The sequence below is a fragment of the Triturus cristatus genome, chromosome 4_1 (genome assembly GCF_964204655.1).
Source record: "Triturus cristatus chromosome 4_1, aTriCri1.1, whole genome shotgun sequence".
Taxonomy (NCBI): Eukaryota; Metazoa; Chordata; class Amphibia; order Caudata; family Salamandridae; genus Triturus; species Triturus cristatus.
This window is the reverse complement of record NC_140585.1, coordinates 145,791,710-145,805,403: the sequence shown is the minus strand read 5'-3', so window position 1 is coordinate 145,805,403 and position 13,694 is coordinate 145,791,710. Positions and strand designations below refer to the sequence as shown.

Here is a 13,694-nt window from a genome sequence, read left to right as displayed (position 1 = left end):
GATAAATAAAACGCTTCAACGTCATAAAAAATAATTCCTCATTCAGAGCGCGATCCATCATTTCATTTATGTCTCTTGAAAAAACAACAGGCTTCAACGCATATGATTGATCATGTAGTCATTTGATTTTGATGTAAATAACAAGGCTTCGTGCACGTTTCTTTTTTCAATTAAGTACACAGAAGGTTAAAACGAAAAGGCAGACATCCTTCGCAAAAAGTGTCCCACTTAAAAATTGCCCGTGATTGATCGTAAAAGTTATGAGACCGCATTAGTAAATCAGATGATGTCATGAGTGGAAAGCGCCACATTCTAGATGAAATTCTAAATAAAGGTAGAGTTGTCATGCTTTAAAAAATGCGATGGAATCCTCCCCGTCGGGGAATTGAACCCCGGTCTCCCGCGTGACAGGCGGGGATACTGACCACTATACTAACGAGGAACAGCTGCACCTGGTCTCGCTGAGCCGCTCCTCATGTGGCTGAAAACCCGCCTGTCCATCCTCATATGCTACGAATTTGTGCCATTTATCAACTCCTTCACACCAACACAGGGGCCCACAGGCTCAATAAACACACACACACTCCCTCACACAATACACACACAAACACACTCCTGCCTCAGAAGATCCTTCTCACCTCCTAGCAGACACTCTCAGCAGCGCTCTCAGCAGCATCACCTGATGCCAGAGTCACAGCAACCAGCTCCCACGGCTGCTTCTGACGGCCCCGGCCTGGATCTTCAGCCCAGGGGCCCCTGGCTCTCTCTGATGCTGGAGGATTGCAGCGGGGGCTGCACACAGGGAGTGGGGAGGGAGACGCTCCCTCCCACCCGCCCACCCGCCCGCCTGCGCCAAAGGAGAAAGCTGGCTTGTAAAGGAGAAGAGAGGAGGCAGGAAAAGCCCAGGTGTGCGAGTGTCTGAGAAAGAGGCGCTTTGAATTGTGAAGCAGAGGAAAAAAGTGAAGACTTTGCAAAATTCCTTCGAGCCGGATTTGAACCAGCGACCTAAGGATATCAGCTTCCCCACTACAGTCCTCCGCTCTACCAACTGAGCTATCGAAGGCTCGGTGATGTAGGGATGACAAGGCGCTATATGGCATGAGGTGTGAGCAGCGTGCCCAGCCGCCTAGGCAGCACTCTGTCTCTAAACAGCAGCTCAAGGCCTTCATAAAGCGCCAAACCCTACAATGGAGACTTTCCTTCCCTGCACAAAGCCAGCAAAGGAAAACAAACAGGCCACCTGCCTTTCTCAATGCTTCTTTCAAATGCTAAGACATCACTTTGCGCACCTTAGAGCAACCTGTCCAGACACACTTACAAACTACCTTAGAAACGCCTCTCAAGGGCGACTATGACTGGCGCCCCAGACCAACCACCTCCCTTCTCTCCAGCCCCTAGCTAGAAGAATAGGAGACCTCACCCGGAGGATACAGACTCCAGAGTGACGGGCTAGAGACGCCCTTTGGGAGACATGACGGCACCAGGGCCGGACTGGCCATACGGGTAAAGAGAGAGCCCCCGCTGGACAGAGAGACTGAGGGACTCCGCCCATCCTGCGTAAATCCGGGCTTGGTGAGCAGTATCCCGCCCGCCCGTGTTGCTCTCCCCCTCCAATGCTGCTCTTCCCCATCTCCCTATCTGGCTTCACGTTAATACTATAAGCCCCCACCTCCTCTTTGCTTCCTTCCACCCAACCAGCAGATATCCATCAAACTAGGTGGGTCGCAGAATACTGGCATTCTGACAATTGGCTCGAGCCTGTCAACAATTTGGCAAGCTGCCATCTCCGAAGCTATAGTGTAGCAAGCTCCAGAAGCGAATCTCTCCCTTTCAATGTTGTCTTGAAACTGGATTCTTCATAGAGCTGGAGACCCCTAGAAACAGGCCTCCTGGATTTGCCAGTGCTTCTTCCAAGCGGTAACCCATCCTTTGTGAAGAACAAGCTTTGATGACCAGCATTCAGTTTTCTATCAGTGTTTTGTCTGTGTGCCTGAAAGGTGACGTTGTTATTAGCAGGTGGCAGGTCAAGTAAAGAAGAAATGTATGTAATAAAAGATTTGCGATGTAGAACCTTAAAAAATGTGTTTAGATAGGATGAAAAAAAACTAGAAGTATACCGTGGGGAGAAAAAAAGAGTCCCTTCCCTGACCGGGAATCGAACCCGGGCCGCGGCGGTGAGAGCGCCGAATCCTAACCACTAGACCACCAGGGAGCACTGGGTGCTCTGGAGCAGCACCTGCTCCAAGACATACCACCAGGGTGAGGCCGCCTGTGCTGCTGTCACAGGGTTTTGTGCATCAACTAAAGTAAGCAGGAAAACACACACACATCAACCTAACACTGGCAAGCTTGTCTTTACTACACTTTGGAAAACATCATGGGACACACAAAAAAAACACTGCTTTCAGGCACACCCCCAACAAAGCAATCTACTGAACGTTAAATAGACTCAGATCTCGGGACAGTTTCCATCCCTGGAAGACGCATGGGACCTTCATAACACACAACTAACTGGAGAGCAAAAACAGCAAGAACCAATTAACCATCCAGAAAAATACCAGTCACTGTTCTAGGTCAGCTCCTCTTCTCAGGGCACCAGCGGGAGGTCAGCGCCTCTTCTCAGGGCACCAGCGGGAGGTCAGCGCCTCTTCTCAGGGCACCAGCTGGAGGTCAGCACCTCTTCTCAGGGCACTAGCGGGGGGTCAGCGCCTCTTCTCAGGGGCCCTTGCAGGAGGGCAGCGCCTCTTCTCAGGGCACCAGCTGGAGGTCAGCGCCTCTTCTCAGGGCACTAGCGGGGGGGTCAGCGCCTCTTCTCAGGGGCCTTTGCAGGAGGGCAGCGCCTCTTCTCAGGGCACCAGCTGGAGGTCAGTGCCTCTTCTCAGGGCACTAGCGGGGGGTCAGCGCCTCTTCTCAGGGGCCCTTGCAGGAGGGCAGCGCCTCTTCTCAGGGCACCAGCTGGAGGTCAGCGCCTCTTCTCAGGGCACCAGCGGGAGGTCAGCGCCTCTTCTCAGGGCACCAGCTGGAGGTCAGCGCCTCTTCTCAGGGCACTAGCGGGGATCAGCACCTCTTCTCAGGTACCCCTGAAGGAGGGCAGTCCCTTTTCTCATGGCACCAGCGGGAGGTCAGCGCCTCTACTCAGGGCACCAGCAGGAGATAAGCGCCTCTTCTCAGGGCACCAGCGGGGGTCAGCTCCTCCTCTCAGAGCACCAGAGGGAGGGCAGTGCCTCTCCTCAGAGCACCAGCGGGGGGGGGGGGGTCAGTGCCTCTTCTCAGGGCCCCAGCGGGGTGTCAGCACCTCTACTCAGGGCACCAGCGGGGGGTCAGTGCCTCTTCTCAGGGCACCAGCAGGAGGTCAGCGCCTCTTCTTAGGGCACCAGCGGGAGGTCAGCACCTCTTCTCAGGGCACCAGCAGGAGGTCAGCACCTCTTCTCAGGGCACCAGCTGGAGGTCAGCGCCTCTTCTCAGGGCACTAGCGGGGGGGTCAGCACCTCTTCTCAGGGGCCCTTGCAGGAGGGCAGCGCCTCTTCTCAGGGCATCAGCTGGAGGTCAGCGCCTCTTCTCAGGGGCCCTTGCAGGAGGGCAGCGCCTCTTCTCAGGGCACCAGCTGGAGGTCAGCGCCTCTTCTCAGGGCACCAGCTGGAGGTCAGCGCCTCTTCTCAGGGCACTAGCGGGGGGGGTCAGCGCCTCTTCTCAGGGGCCCTTGCAGGAGGGCAGCGCCTATTCTCATGGCACCAGCTGGAGGTCAGCGCCTCTTCTCAGGGGCCCTTGCAGGAGGGCAGCGCCTCTTCTCAGGGCACCAGCTGGAGGTCAGCGCCACTTCTCAGGGCACTAGCGGGGAATCAGCACCTCTTCTCAGGTACCCCTGAAGGAGGGCAGTCCCTTTTCTCATGGCACCAGCGGGAGGTCAGCGCCTCTACTCAGGGCACCAGCAGGAGGTAAGCGCCTCTTCTCAGGGCACCAGCGGGGGTCAGCTCCTCCTCTCAGGGCACCAGAGGGAGGGCAGTGCCTCTCCTCAGGGCACCAGCGGGGTGTCAGCGCCTCTACTCAGGGCACCAGCGGGGGGTCAGTGCCTCTTCTCAGGGCACCAGCGGGGGTCTGCTCCTCTTCTCAGGGACCCCTGTAGGAGGGCAGCAGACCTTCTGGGGGATGCCTGCAGCTCGTCCAAGGCCTCGTCAAAGCTCTCAAGTAAGCCCAGATCTGAGCATGAGCGCTTCACCCAGACCAGGGTGTTGCTTTGGATGCTGGCTCCCCTCGCCCTCAGTTTAGAGTGTTAGAAACTACAAGTAGCAGAATACACTGCAATAGCCTGAAAGGAATTTGGTACTCATGCTGGACCTAGGCAATATAAGATCTCTGACGAGGATGGTGGGGAGTGCACGTGCAGGCCAGTGGAACTTTCACTTTCACAATGTGCCTGTAAGCCCTAAAACATTAGACCGAAACAAAGATAAATAAAACGCTTCAACGTCATAAAAAATAATTCCTCATTCAGAGCGCGATCCATCATTTCATTTATGTCTCTTGAAAAAACAACAGGCTTCAACGCATATGATTGATCATGTAGTCATTTGATTTTGATGTAAATAACAAGGCTTCGTGCACGTTTCTTTTTTCAATTAAGTACACAGAAGGTTAAAACGAAAAGGCAGACATCCTTCGCAAAAAGTGTCCCACTTAAAAATTGCCCGTGATTGATCGTAAAAGTTATGAGACCGCATTAGTAAATCAGATGATGTCATGAGTGGAAAGCGCCACATTCTAGATGAAATTCTAAATAAAGGTAGAGTTGTCATGCTTTAAAAAATGCGATGGAATCCTCCCCGTCGGGGAATTGAACCCCGGTCTCCCGCGTGACAGGCGGGGATACTGACCACTATACTAACGAGGAACAGCTGCACCTGGTCTCGCTGAGCCGCTCCTCATGTGGCTGAAAACCCGCCTGTCCATCCTCATATGCTATGAATTTGTGCCATTTATCAACTCCTTCACACCAACACAGGGGCCCACAGGCTCAATAAACACACACACACTCCCTCACACAATACACACACAAACACACTCCTGCCTCACAAGATCCTTCTCACCTCCTAGCAGACACTCTCAGCAGCGCTCTCAGCAGCATCACCTGATGCCAGAGTCACAGCAACCAGCTCCCACGGCTGCTTCTGACGGCCCCGGCCTGGATCTTCAGCCCAGGGGCCCCTGGCTCTCTCTGATGCTGGAGGATTGCAGCGGGGGCTGCACACAGGGAGTGGGGAGGGAGACGCTCCCTCCCACCCGCCCACCCGCCCGCCTGCGCCAAAGGAGAAAGCTGGCTTGTAAAGGAGAAGAGAGGAGGCAGGAAAAGCCCAGGTGTGCGAGTGTCTGAGAAAGAGGCGCTTTGAATTGTGAAGCAGAGGAAAAAAGTGAAGACTTTGCAAAATTCCTTCGAGCCGGATTTGAACCAGCGACCTAAGGATATCAGCTTCCCCACTACAGTCCTCCGCTCTACCAACTGAGCTATCGAAGGCTCGGTGATGTAGGGATGACAAGGCGCTATATGGCATGAGGTGTGAGCAGCGTGCCCAGCCGCCTAGGCAGCACTCTGTCTCTAAACAGCAGCTCAAGGCCTTCATAAAGCGCCAAACCCTACAATGGAGACTTTCCTTCCCTGCACAAAGCCAGCAAAGGAAAACAAACAGGCCACCTGCCTTTCTCAATGCTTCTTTCAAATGCTAAGACATCACTTTGCGCACCTTAGAGCAACCTGTCCAGACACACTTACAAACTACCTTAGAAACGCCTCTCAAGGGCGACTATGACTGGCGCCCCAGACCAACCACCTCCCTTCTCTCCAGCCCCTAGCTAGAAGAATAGGAGACCTCACCCGGAGGATACAGACTCCAGAGTGACGGGCTAGAGACGCCCTTTGGGAGACATGACGGCACCAGGGCCGGACTGGCCATACGGGTAAAGAGAGAGCCCCCGCTGGACAGAGAGACTGAGGGACTCCGCCCATCCTGCGTAAATCCGGGCTTGGTGAGCAGTATCCCGCCCGCCCGTGTTGCTCTCCCCCTCCAATGCTGCTCTTCCCCATCTCCCTATCTGGCTTCACGTTAATACTATAAGTCCCCACCTCCTCTTTGCTTCCTTCCACCCAACCAGCAGATATCCATCAAACTAGGTGGGTCGCAGAATACTGGCATTCTGACAATTGGCTCGAGCCTGTCAACAATTTGGCAAGCTGCCATCTCCGAAGCTATAGTGTAGCAAGCTCCAGAAGCGAATCTCTCCCTTTCAATGTTGTCTTGAAACTGGATTCTTCATAGAGCTGGAGACCCCTAGAAACAGGCCTCCTGGATTTGCCAGTGCTTCTTCCAAGCGGTAACCCATCCTTTGTGAAGAACAAGCTTTGATGACCAGCATTCAGTTTTCTATCAGTGTTTTGTCTGTGTGCCTGAAAGGTGACGTTGTTATTAGCAGGTGGCAGGTCAAGTAAAGAAGAAATGTATGTAATAAAAGATTTGCGATGTAGAACCTTAAAAAATGTGTTTAGATAGGATGAAAAAAAACTAGAAGTATACCGTGGGGAGAAAAAAAGAGTCCCTTCCCTGACCGGGAATCGAACCCGGGCCGCGGCGGTGAGAGCGCCGAATCCTAACCACTAGACCACCAGGGAGCACTGGGTGCTCTGGAGCAGCACCTGCTCCAAGACATACCACCAGGGTGAGGCCGCCTGTGCTGCTGTCACAGGGTTTTGTGCATCAACTAAAGTAAGCAGGAAAACACACACACATCAACCTAACACTGGCAAGCTAGTCTTTACTACACTTTGGAAAACATCATGGGACACACAAAAAAAACACTGCTTTCAGGCACACCCCCAACAAAGCAATCTACTGAACGTTAAATAGACTCAGATCTCGGGACAGTTTCCATCCCTGGAAGACGCATGGGACCTTCATAACACACAACTAACTGGAGAGCAAAAACAGCAAGAACCAATTAACCATCCAGAAAAATACCAGTCACTGTTCTAGGTCAGCTCCTCTTCTCAGGGCACCAGCGGGAGGTCAGCGCCTCTTCTCAGGGCACCAGCGGGAGGTCAGCGCCTCTTCTCAGGGCACCAGCTGGAGGTCAGCACCTCTTCTCAGGGCACTAGCGGGGGGTCAGCGCCTCTTCTCAGGGGCCCTTGCAGGAGGGCAGCGCCTCTTCTCAGGGCACCAGCTGGAGGTCAGCGCCTCTTCTCAGGGCACTAGCGGGGGGGTCAGCGCCTCTTCTCAGGGGCCTTTGCAGGAGGGCAGCGCCTCTTCTCAGGGCACCAGCTGGAGGTCAGTGCCTCTTCTCAGGGCACTAGCGGGGGGTCAGCGCCTCTTCTCAGGGGCCCTTGCAGGAGGGCAGCGCCTCTTCTCAGGGCACCAGCTGGAGGTCAGCGCCTCTTCTCAGGGCACCAGCGGGAGGTCAGCGCCTCTTCTCAGGGCACCAGCTGGAGGTCAGCGCCTCTTCTCAGGGCACTAGCGGGGATCAGCACCTCTTCTCAGGTACCCCTGAAGGAGGGCAGTCCCTTTTCTCATGGCACCAGCGGGAGGTCAGCGCCTCTACTCAGGGCACCAGCAGGAGGTAAGCGCCTCTTCTCAGGGCACCAGCGGGGGTCAGCTCCTCCTCTCAGAGCACCAGAGGGAGGGCAGTGCCTCTCCTCAGAGCACCAGCGGGGGGGGGTCAGTGCCTCTTCTCAGGGCCCCAGCGGGGTGTCAGCACCTCTACTCAGGGCACCAGCGGGGGGTCAGTGCCTCTTCTCAGGACACCAGCAGGAGGTCAGCGCCTCTTCTCAGGGCACCAGCGGGAGGTCAGCACCTCTTCTCAGGGCACCAGCGGGAGGTCAGCACCTCTTCTCAGGGCACCAGCTGGAGGTCAGCACCTCTTCTCAGGGCACTAGCGGGGGGGTCAGCGCCTCTTCTCAGGGGCCCTTGCAGGAGGGCAGCGCCTCTTCTCAGGGCACCAGCTGGAGGTCAGCGCCTCTTCTCAGGGGCCTTTGCAGGAGGGCAGCGCCTCTTCTCAGGGCACCAGCTGGAGGTCAGCGCCTCTTCTCAGGGCACCAGCTGGAGGTCAGCGCCTCTTCTCAGGGCACTAGCGGGGGGGGTCAGCGACTCTTCTCAGGGGCCCTTGCAGGAGGGCAGCGCCTATTCTCATGGCACCAGCTGGAGGTCAGCGCCTCTTCTCAGGGGCCCTTGCAGGAGGGCAGCGCCTCTTCTCAGGGCACCAGCTGGAGGTCAGCGCCACTTCTCAGGGCACTAGCGGGGAATCAGCACCTCTTCTCAGGTACCCCTGAAGGAGGGCAGTCCCTTTTCTCATGGCACCAGCGGGAGGTCAGCGCCTCTACTCAGGGCACCAGCAGGAGGTAAGCGCCTCTTCTCAGGGCACCAGCGGGGGTCAGCTCCTCCTCTCAGGGCACCAGAGGGAGGGCAGTGCCTCTCCTCAGGGCACCAGCGGGGTGTCAGTGCCTCTTCTCAGGGCACCAGCGGGGGTCAGCTCCTCCTCTCAGGGCACCAGAGGGAGGGTAGTGCCTCTCCTCAGGGCACCAGCGGGGTGTCAGCGCCTCTACTCAGGGCACCAGCGGGGGGTCAGTGCCTCTTCTCAGGGCACCAGCGGGGGTCTGCTCCTCTTCTCAGGGACCCCTGTAGGAGGGCAGCAGACCTTCTGGGGGATGCCTGCAGCTCGTCCAAGGCCTCGTCAAAGCTCTCAAGTAAGCCCAGATCTGAGCATGAGCGCTTCACCCAGACCAGGGTGTTGCTTTGGATGCTGGCTCCCCTCGCCCTCAGTTTAGAGTGTTAGAAACTACAAGTAGCAGAATACACTGCAATAGCCTGAAAGGAATTTGGTACTCATGCTGGACCTAGGCAATATAAGATCTCTGACGAGGATGGTGGGGAGTGCACGTGCAGGCCAGTGGAACTTTCACTTTCACAATGTGCCTGTAGGCCCTAAAACATTAGACCGAAACAAAGATAAATAAAACGCTTCAACGTCATAAAAAATAATTCCTCATTCAGAGCGCGATCCATCATTTCATTTATGTCTCTTGAAAAAACAACAGGCTTCAACGCATATGATTGATCATGTAGTCCTTTGATTTTGATGTAAATAACAAGGCTTCGTGCACGTTTCTTTTTTCAATTAAGTACACAGAAGCTTAAAACGAAAAGGCAGACATCCTTCGCAAAAAGTGTCTCACTTAAAAATTGCCCGTGATTGATCGTAAAAGTTAAGAGACCGCATTAGTAAATCAGATGATGTCATGAGTGGAAAGCGCCACATTCTAGATGAAATTCTAAATAAAGGTAGAGTTGTCATGCTTTAAAAAATGCGATGGAATCCTCCCCGTCGGGGAATTGAACCCCGGTCTCCCGCGTGACAGGCGGGGATACTGACCACTATACTAACGAGGAACAGCTGCACCTGGTCTCGCTGAGCCGCTCCTTATGTGGCTGAAAACCCTCCTGTCCATCCTCATATGCTATGAATTTGTGCCATTTATCAACTCCTTCACACCAACACAGGGGCCCACAGGCTCAATAAACACACACACACTCCCTCACACAATACACACACAAACACACTCCTGCCTCACAAGATCCTTCTCACCTCCTAGCAGACACTCTCAGCAGCGCTCTCAGCAGCATCACCTGATGCCAGAGTCACAGCAACCAGCTCCCACGGCTGCTTCTGACGGCCCCGGCCTGGATCTTCAGCCCAGGGGCCCCTGGCTCTCTCTGATGCTGGAGGATTGCAGCGGGGGCTGCACACAGGGAGTGGGGAGGGAGACGCTCCCTCCCACCCGCCCACCCGCCCGCCTGCGCCAAAGGAGAAAGCTGGCTTGTAAAGGAGAAGAGAGGAGGCAGGAAAAGCCCAGGTGTGCGAGTGTCTGAGAAAGAGGCGCTTTGAATTGTGAAGCAGAGGAAAAAAGTGAAGACTTTGCAAAATTCCTTCGAGCCGGATTTGAACCAGCGACCTAAGGATATCAGCTTCCCCACTACAGTCCTCCGCTCTACCAACTGAGCTATCGAAGGCTCGGTGATGTAGGGATGACAAGGCGCTATATGGCATGAGGTGTGAGCAGCGTGCCCAGCCGCCTAGGCAGCACTCTGTCTCTAAACAGCAGCTCAAGGCCTTCATAAAGCGCCAAACCCTACAATGGAGACTTTCCTTCCCTGCACAAAGCCAGCAAAGGAAAACAAACAGGCCACCTGCCTTTCTCAATGCTTCTTTCAAATGCTAAGACATCACTTTGCGCACCTTAGAGCAACCTGTCCAGACACACTTACAAACTACCTTAGAAACGCCTCTCAAGGGCGACTATGACTGGCGCCCCAGACCAACCACCTCCCTTCTCTCCAGCCCCTAGCTAGAAGAATAGGAGACCTCACCCGGAGGATACAGACTCCAGAGTGACGGGCTAGAGACGCCCTTTGGGAGACATGACGGCACCAGGGCCGGACTGGCCATACGGGTAAAGAGAGAGCCCCCGCTGGACAGAGAGACTGAGGGACTCCGCCCATCCTGCGTAAATCCGGGCTTGGTGAGCTGTATCCCGCCCGCCCGTGTTGCTCTCCCCCTCCAATGCTGCTCTTCCCCATCTCCCTATCTGGCTTCACGTTAATACTATAAGCCCCCACCTCCTCTTTGCTTCCTTCCACCCAACCAGCAGATATCCATCAAACTAGGTGGGTCGCAGAATACTGGCATTCTGACAATTGGCTCGAGCCTGTCAACAATTTGGCAAGCTGCCATCTCCGAAGCTATAGTGTAGCAAGCTCCAGAAGCGAATCTCTCCCTTTCAATGTTGTCTTGAAACTGGATTCTTCATAGAGCTGGAGACCCCTAGAAACAGGCCTCCTGGATTTGCCAGTGCTTCTTCCAAGCGGTAACCCATCCTTTGTGAAGAACAAGCTTTGATGACCAGCATTCAGTTTTCTATCAGTGTTTTGTCTGTGTGCCTGAAAGGTGACGTTGTTATTAGCAGGTGGCAGGTCAAGTAAAGAAGAAATGTATGTAATAAAAGATTTGCGATGTAAAACCTTAAAAAATGTGTTTAGATAGGATGAAAAAAAACTAGAAGTATACCGTGGGGAGAAAAAAAGAGTCCCTTCCCTGACCGGGAATCGAACCCGGGCCACGGCGGTGAGAGCGCCGAATCCTAACCACTAGACAACCAGGAAGCACTGGGTGCTCTGGAGCAGCACCTGCTCCAAGACATACCACCAGGGTGAGGCCGCCTGTGCTGCTGTCACAGGGTTTTGTGCATCAACTAAAGTAAGCAGGAAAACACACACACATCAACCTAACACTGGCAAGCTAGTCTTTACTACACTTTGGAAAACATCATGGGACACACAAAAAAAACACTGCTTTCAGGCACACCCCCAACAAAGCAATCTACTGAACCTTAAATAGACTCAGATCTCGGGACAGTTTCCATCCCTGGAAGACGCATGGGACCTTCATAACACACAACTAACTGGAGAGCAAAAACAGCAAGAACCAATTAACCATCCAGAAAAATACCAGTCACTGTTCTAGGTCAGCTCCTCTTCTCAGGGCACCAGCGGGAGGTCAGCGCCTCTTCTCAGGGCACCAGCGGGAGGTCAGCGCCTCTTCTCAGGGCACCAGCTGGAGGTCAGCACCTCTTCTCAGGGCACTAGCGGGGGGTCAGCGCCTCTTCTCAGGGGCCCTTGCAGGAGGGCAGCGCCTCTTCTCAGGGCACCAGCTGGAGGTCAGCGCCTCTTCTCAGGGCACTAGCGGGGGGGTCAGCGCCTCTTCTCAGGGGCCTTTGCAGGAGGGCAGCGCCTCTTCTCAGGGCACCAGCTGGAGGTCAGTGCCTCTTCTCAGGGCACTAGCGGGGGGTCAGCGCCTCTTCTCAGGGGCCCTTGCAGGAGGGCAGCGCCTCTTCTCAGGGCACCAGCTGGAGGTCAGCGCCTCTTCTCAGGGCACCAGCGGGAGGTCAGCGCCTCTTCTCAGGGCACCAGCTGGAGGTCAGCGCCACTTCTCAGGGCACTAGCGGGGAATCAGCACCTCTTCTCAGGTACCCCTGAAGGAGGGCAGTCCCTTTTCTCATGGCACCAGCGGGAGGTCAGCGCCTCTACTCAGGGCACCAGCAGGAGGTAAGCGCCTCTTCTCAGGGCACCAGCGGGGGTCAGCTCCTCCTCTCAGGGCACCAGAGGGAGGGCAGTGCCTCTCCTCAGGGCACCAGCGGGGTGTCAGTGCCTCTTCTCAGGGCACCAGCGGGGGTCAGCTCCTCCTCTCAGGGCACCAGAGGGAGGGTAGTGCCTCTCCTCAGGGCACCAGCGGGGTGTCAGCGCCTCTACTCAGGGCACCAGCGGGGGGTCAGTGCCTCTTCTCAGGGCACCAGCGGGGGTCTGCTCCTCTTCTCAGGGACCCCTGTAGGAGGGCAGCAGACCTTCTGGGGGATGCCTGCAGCTCGTCCAAGGCCTCGTCAAAGCTCTCAAGTAAGCCCAGATCTGAGCATGAGCGCTTCACCCAGACCAGGGTGTTGCTTTGGATGCTGGCTCCCCTCGCCCTCAGTTTAGAGTGTTAGAAACTACAAGTAGCAGAATACACTGCAATAGCCTGAAAGGAATTTGGTACTCATGCTGGACCTAGGCAATATAAGATCTCTGACGAGGATGGTGGGGAGTGCACGTGCAGGCCAGTGGAACTTTCACTTTCACAATGTGCCTGTAAGCCCTAAAACATTAGACCGAAACAAAGATAAATAAAACGCTTCAACGTCATAAAAAATAATTCCTCATTCAGAGCGCGATCCATCATTTCATTTATGTCTCTTGAAAAAACAACAGGCTTCAACGCATATGATTGATCATGTAGTCATTTGATTTTGATGTAAATAACAAGGCTTCGTGCACGTTTCTTTTTTCAATTAAGTACACAGAAGGTTAAAACGAAAAGGCAGACATCCTTCGCAAAAAGTGTCCCACTTAAAAATTGCCCGTGATTGATCGTAAAAGTTATGAGACCGCATTAGTAAATCAGATGATGTCATGAGTGGAAAGCGCCACATTCTAGATGAAATTCTAAATAAAGGTAGAGTTGTCATGCTTTAAAAAATGCGATGGAATCCTCCCCGTCGGGGAATTGAACCCCGGTCTCCCGCGTGACAGGCGGGGATACTGACCACTATACTAACGAGGAACAGCTGCACCTGGTCTCGCTGAGCCGCTCCTCATGTGGCTGAAAACCCGCCTGTCCATCCTCATATGCTACGAATTTGTGCCATTTATCAACTCCTTCACACCAACACAGGGGCCCACAGGCTCAATAAACACACACACACTCCCTCACACAATACACACACAAACACACTCCTGCCTCAGAAGATCCTTCTCACCTCCTAGCAGACACTCTCAGCAGCGCTCTCAGCAGCATCACCTGATGCCAGAGTCACAGCAACCAGCTCCCACGGCTGCTTCTGACGGCCCCGGCCTGGATCTTCAGCCCAGGGGCCCCTGGCTCTCTCTGATGCTGGAGGATTGCAGCGGGGGCTGCACACAGGGAGTGGGGAGGGAGACGCTCCCTCCCACCCGCCCACCCGCCCGCCTGCGCCAAAGGAGAAAGCTGGCTTGTAAAGGAGAAGAGAGGAGGCAGGAAAAGCCCAGGTGTGCGAGTGTCTGAGAAAGAGGCGCTTTGAATTGTGAAGCAGA

General features: G+C 54.7%; 6 non-coding genes across 6 annotated transcripts; all 6 read right to left on the bottom strand.

The window, feature by feature from the left end:
• Nucleotides 1–370: 370 nt before the first annotated feature.
• Nucleotides 371–442, bottom strand: TRNAD-GUC (transfer RNA aspartic acid (anticodon GUC)). Its single transcript has one exon. It is a non-coding gene; the product is annotated as a tRNA-Asp (tRNA).
• Nucleotides 443–2,140: 1,698 nt separating this feature from the next.
• On the bottom strand, nt 2,141–2,212 carry TRNAE-CUC (transfer RNA glutamic acid (anticodon CUC)). The gene has a single exon. It is a non-coding gene; the product is annotated as a tRNA-Glu (tRNA).
• Nucleotides 2,213–4,816: 2,604 nt separating this feature from the next.
• Nucleotides 4,817–4,888, bottom strand: TRNAD-GUC (transfer RNA aspartic acid (anticodon GUC)). The gene has a single exon. It is a non-coding gene; the product is annotated as a tRNA-Asp (tRNA).
• A 1,698-nt stretch (nt 4,889–6,586) lies between these two features.
• Nucleotides 6,587–6,658, bottom strand: TRNAE-CUC (transfer RNA glutamic acid (anticodon CUC)). Its single transcript has one exon. It is a non-coding gene; the product is annotated as a tRNA-Glu (tRNA).
• Nucleotides 6,659–9,353: 2,695 nt separating this feature from the next.
• Nucleotides 9,354–9,425, bottom strand: TRNAD-GUC (transfer RNA aspartic acid (anticodon GUC)). The gene has a single exon. It is a non-coding gene; the product is annotated as a tRNA-Asp (tRNA).
• A 3,688-nt stretch (nt 9,426–13,113) lies between these two features.
• On the bottom strand, nt 13,114–13,185 carry TRNAD-GUC (transfer RNA aspartic acid (anticodon GUC)). Its single transcript has one exon. It is a non-coding gene; the product is annotated as a tRNA-Asp (tRNA).
• Nucleotides 13,186–13,694: the final 509 nt, after the last annotated feature.